Source organism: Panthera pardus, unplaced genomic scaffold, assembly GCF_024362965.1.
Source record: "Panthera pardus isolate Hobbes unplaced genomic scaffold, ASM2436296v1 HiC_scaffold_2, whole genome shotgun sequence".
NCBI lineage: Eukaryota > Metazoa > Chordata > Mammalia > Carnivora > Felidae > Panthera > Panthera pardus.
In genome coordinates this window covers 140,941,510-140,947,253 of record NW_026526765.1, presented here as the reverse complement: position 1 = coordinate 140,947,253, position 5,744 = coordinate 140,941,510, and the positions used below count along the sequence as shown (strand labels likewise).

At 43.0% G+C, this 5,744-nt stretch overlaps 1 pseudogene; it reads right to left on the bottom strand.

The window, feature by feature from the left end:
* Window positions 1-269: 269 nt before the first annotated feature.
* LOC109278990 (60S ribosomal protein L23-like) lies at window positions 270-4,331 on the bottom strand (annotated as a pseudogene).
* Window positions 4,332-5,744: the final 1,413 nt, after the last annotated feature.

The following is a 5,744-nucleotide window of genomic DNA, read 5'->3' as shown; positions in this document are numbered from 1 at the left end:
AGGGCCTGCTTGGGATTCACTTTTCCCTCTCTCTCTGCCCCTAACCCTCTTGTGCACTTTCTCTCTCAAAATAAATAAACTTAAAAATAATTTTAAAAAATTATAAAAAGACACAGAACAGTTTCATTACCACAAAGGAATTCTCTCAGGCCACCCACCTCTTTGTACTCACACCCCCGCCTACTTCATCCCCCTCCCATCCCTAGAAACCAGTCATCTGTTCTCCAGCTCTGTGGTTTTATCATTTTGGGAGTGTTGCATAAATGGACTCATAAAGTATGTAATTTTGGGGGGAACAAATAATTTTTATTAGTATTTTTAACAAAGACACCAAAGAATTGTGCAATGGTGCCCGCGTTGGATGCAATCCTTGGCCACAAGTCTATACACTCTTTTGCAACTGGTCCAGTGACAGCACAGTCGTTCATTTTGCCTTGTATTTTGCTATGACCTCCACCTTATCTTCAAAATAGAGAAACACACCGTCTATCCTCCAATATGACTTTTGTTGTCAAATTGCCACTGCTGTATGTACCTTCTTTCTGAGCTCTGCTGTGCCTTTCTTTACTATGGCCATCACCATGACATCCACAGCATCAGGAAGTCTGTTCAGTTGACCCCTGATCCCTTTCAGAGAGATGATATACAGATTTTTGGCTCCTGTGTTGTCAGGCTAGTAGATCACGACTCCTACCAGAAGACCCAGGGAAATCCAGAATTTCACGCCAGAGGACCCACCACATCCTCATTTCGACACCTTAAACATTGGAAAGGGACAGAAAGAGTATGTAATCTTTTGAGATTGCCTTTTTCCACCAAAGCAGAATGCCCTTGGGGGTCCATTCTTGTTGCTGCTTGTATCAGCAATTCATCCCTTTTTATTTCTGAGTAGTATTCCATTATGTGGACACTCTAGAGTTTGTCCAACCATTCATCCATTGAAGGGCATTGGAATTGTTTCTAATATTTTTCTACCATACATAAACATTTGTGCTATGAACATTTGTATACATGTTTTGGGGGGAAATAAATTTTTATTTCTCTGAGATAAATGTCCAAGAGCATGAGTGCTGAATCGTATGGTAAACACTGCAAAAAAAAATTTTTTTTCAGAGTATCTATGCCATTTTACTTTCACAGCAGCAATGTATGAGATCCAGTTTCTCCAAATCCTTGTCAGCATTGGGCATGATCAATGTTTCTTACTTTAGCTGTTTTAATACATGTGTAGTGATGGCTCATTGTGATTTTAATTAATGTCACATCTTTTCAGACTGTTTTTTTTTTGTTTTTTTTTTTTTTTTTTTTTAGAGAGAGAGAGAGCATGTGCATGTACTGGGGAGGGGCAGAGGGAGAGGGATAGAGAATCCCAAGCAGGCTCCATGCTCAGCATGGAGCCCAGTGCGGGCCTTGATCCCACAACTCTGGGATCTTGACCTAAGCTGAAATCAAGAGTTGGATGCTCAACCGACTGAGCCACCCAGGTGCCCCTATTTTCTTTCATTCTTTCTTTTGTTCCCTCCTGCTCCTCCTCTTTCTTTCAATAAACTCTCTAAAGTATAACATACATATAGAAAATCATAAGGGTACAGTTCTAGACATTTCTCACAAAGTGAATACATCGGTTAACTGGGACTTCAATTAAGAAAAGAACATTTCTTCTTTCTCTCACCCAGAAATCCCCCACCCGAGGTGTCCACTGTTCTGACTTCCAGCACTAGAGATTAGTTTTGCCTGTTTTTAAACTTCATATAAATGGAATCAGTCAATATATCTTCTTTTGTATCTGCTTTTACGCATAAGATTCATCAAGTGTTCTTGTGAAACATCTCTAAGAGTGACTGACTGTCAACTTGAGGTAGCAAATACCATGAAGATGTTTTGGAGTTAAATGTTAGGGTTCCAAACCACTTGGCTTACTGGTCACTTAGGCTTAATGTCAGCAGCCAGCCAGCAAGTAGTTGTGATGTCTGACAGACACGAATGGTCAAATCTTGTTTGGGGATGATGAGGATAGTGGTTGGGCCAAAGCAACTTCTGAGGTATAAGCCACTGAGCCAACCTCTTACCCTCTCGACCTTCTTCTTGATCTATCTTGTCAGGGGAGTAAGAGTTGTTTTAAGGATAGCTTTCACAGGGGCGCCTGGGTGGTTCAGTGGCATTCGACTTCAGCTTAGGTCATGACCTCACAGTGGTCTGTGAGCTTGAGCCCTGAGTTGGGCTCTGTGCTGACAGCTCAAACCCTAGAGTCTGCTTTGGATTCTGTGTCTTTCTCTCTCTCTCTCTCTCTCTCTCTCTCTCTGTACCTTCCCTACTCATGCTCTGTCTCTCAAAAATGAATGAACGTTAAAAATTTGTTCTTAATTAAAAAAATAGCTTTGGTAATGGGGAAGCAGATTACCAAGAAAGAAGACAAATGAGTCGGAACAAGGATCATACTTCCCTGAGGTGCGATGAACCATCAGCTTCCTAGTACCGCTCAACAAGTGACGTTCTTGAGGTCATTTGGGTAAAGGTAGAGGCTGATGGCCTGATCGGTGCCCCCCAATCCCCTCACCAGTTCCTTTCCTCACCACTGGTATGCCGCTGCTGGTCGTAATCCGAAAACATTTGTGTAGAAGTGAGAGCGGATAAGGGGAAACTTTGATGGAAGCTCTCACAGATGATACATTCGTTCTTTGTTCCAGGAAAGAGGAAGTAGCACATTTGGGGTTATTTTAGTCAAGATTAGTTCTAGCAGAGATAGAACGGCTATCTCTAAATTTGGTCTTTTCCTGTCTTCTGAGTTTTCTGTCCCTTCTGCAGATATCTTATAGTGATCATCTGGGGATTCAAACCTTCCCACCCTGAGTATGATGCTATTATAGTGAAGTGTGTACTGGGGGCCAGCATGAAGCTGTTAGCTGTTTTGTAGCGTAGTCTGTACTGTGAGGTATGTGGTGTCACTCTCCGCAGAGACTGACACTGAGAAGATAAGAAATTTTCCTCATGACTCAGCTGCCAAGCAGGGGAGCCGGGCTTGAACCCAGAACTGATACTGAGAGCCCTACTCTCTGCACGGCATCCTACAGCTCCCAGCACGGGTAGGTGGCTGAGGCAAATTCTTAGTATTCGTCTTCTCTGGTTCCAGATGTTCAATGACAGAATGTTCTGTGGTGGGCGTAAGAAAGTGGCCGTCACAAAGTGACCCAGTTCACCTTAGTCCTGCCCCTACTCATGTGAGGCTTGTTCAGGCATATCCAAATCAGAAGGCTGATTACAATTTTTAGACGTAACAACTGGCATGTTACCAAAAGTGATAAAATGGAGATTTTTACTATCCTGTCCACAAATTGGATGGTTGGGTTAAACAGGTGGGTGAGGGAGCTGCTCAATGGCTGTCACTTTGCACAGGTTACTTGTTTTCTCTGTCTCTTGTTATTTTTACTTGTTAAGTGGAGATAACTGTGGCACTTCTATATCGTCCATGGCAAACGCTCAGGCACAGAAGAGCGCCTCGCATATAGTAAGTGATTAATTCCTGGGAGGTACCACCACACCATCATCATTATCATTATCATCATCATCATCACTACCACCACCTGGAGATGTGGAGGAGGATGTGGAAGTGATGGGGTGGTGTCGAGTGGGAGCTGAACTCAGGTCTCTGGGCTGAGATCCTGGTGTGGTTGACAGCTGCCTTTTCTAAGAAAATGCTTTCTGTTGAAGTTTACATTTGAAATATACATAGGTATTGTCCATACTATTTTGTGAGGAAGGAATCTAATACACAGAGAGTTTCTTTAGGAGACCAGCTTAATCCTCGGGGTATTGTATTGTATTTAAGTTTATTTATTTATTTCGAGAGACACAGAGAAAGAGTGCGAGGGGCAGAGCCAGAGGGAGACAGAATCCCAAGCAGGCTCTGCACTGTCGGTGCAGAGCCCGACCTGGGACTCAAACTCACAAAACTGAGACCATGACCTGAGCTGAAATCAAGAGTCGGTCACTTGCCTAAGCGACTGAGCCACCCAGGCGCCCCAAGTCTTTGGGGCATGTTAAATTCGTTTATATTTGAGAAAGATTCAAATTCAGAGTTAAATATTCATCTTCATTTTGAAAATATTCACTATCATGTTGCACTTTCTCTTTATTTTCGGAATACACTAACATATTCCATCAAGGGTTCCATGGCTGTGCTAACAGTTTCATTCAAGCAAAACCCGATTCCATCTTACCAGTCTGCAGACTCCTCCAACAATGACCCGTTTCATTCCCCCGTGCCTTAGCTGAGCTTCTGTTCTTGGTGGATTCCAGCTCTCTGAAAGGTGAGTGGCCTGTTCCTTCTGCATCACCCTTGTCTCTGGCTGTAGGTTTCACATAAACTCTATGTATACAATACGTAAACCAGATGGACACCATCTGAGTAGAGACTTTCTTCGCTGCTAGCTCTTCGGGATAAGCTGAAAATTTTGGCACCTGCTTGCCTGTGGCTCCTTTAATCCCTGTTATGGCTTCTTTGTTTTAAACTGTGGAATTTCCAAGGTCATGACAATGTCAGTGTGGGAGAAGAGGGATGATTGACACTTGTTTTACTGCTATGGAAACACAGATATTGACTCTGGCATAACTTAATTTTTGCGTGAAATGTGCTTTATATTAACTGAATCCATACTTAGAACATAGGACCTCCGTCCATATGTTGGCAGTTTTTATCTGTGTTTTAGGAATTATCCTGATTTCTAATGTTATGTCTTCTTTTAAAAAAAATTTTTTTTAATGTTTATTTACTTTTTTGAGAGAGAGAGAGAAAGAGAGACGGTGCGAGCAGAGGAGGCAGAGAGGGAGAGACACAGAATTCCACACAGGCTCCGGGCTCTGAGCTGTCCTCAAAGAGCCCGATATGGGGCTGAAACTCATGAATCATGAGACCATGACCTGAGCCAAAGTTGGATACTCAACCGACTGAGCCACCCAGGTGCCCCTAATGTTAGGTCTTTTTGTCATTCCATGTGCAGAGACTTTAGAATGTATGTAATTGAGAATCCCTAGGCTCATAGGGCATTTAGGACCCATTACATTGTGGTCATTTACATTTGCTGCTGGGCATTCATTTCATTCTATTGTTAACAACACCTTGGTTTTTCTTTAGGACTACCACCTGTCCCCCACTCTCTATCCAGGTACTGATATCAACTGTAATGACAGTTGGGCACAGAACCTGGGTCTGACCAATCAGACTATTTCATCCCCGTTGAGTCAGCCGTTGATTCCGGGATGAATATGTAATAGAGTCACATGATCAGCTCAGCTATAGATCATCCAAGGACTTTTGTTTGAGAAACAGGCAAAGAACCATTCTTTCATCCCACCGGACTTGAAATCATGAGCTTTTGAGTCTGGAACTTCTGACAGCCAGTGTGTTTCCAGGAGGAGAAGAAAGTGATGGTTTGAGCCATGTCTGCAGTAAGTCTTCTCTTGGACTTCTTAGTTTGCTTCTTTATTTTTTAAATTCTTTTGATTTTTTTTTATTTTTATTTTTGAGAGAGAGAGAGAGAGAGAGAGAGAGATAATGAGCAGGGAAAGGGCAGAGAGAGAGAGAGAGAGAGAGAGGATCCCAAGCAGGCTCTGCACTGTCAGTGTGGAACCGGGGGCGGGGCTCAAACTCACTAACTGGAGATAATGACCTGAGCCAAAGTCAAGAGTCCAGTGGCTTGGGGCACCTGGGTGACTCAGTAGGCTGAGCATCCGATTTCCACTTGGGT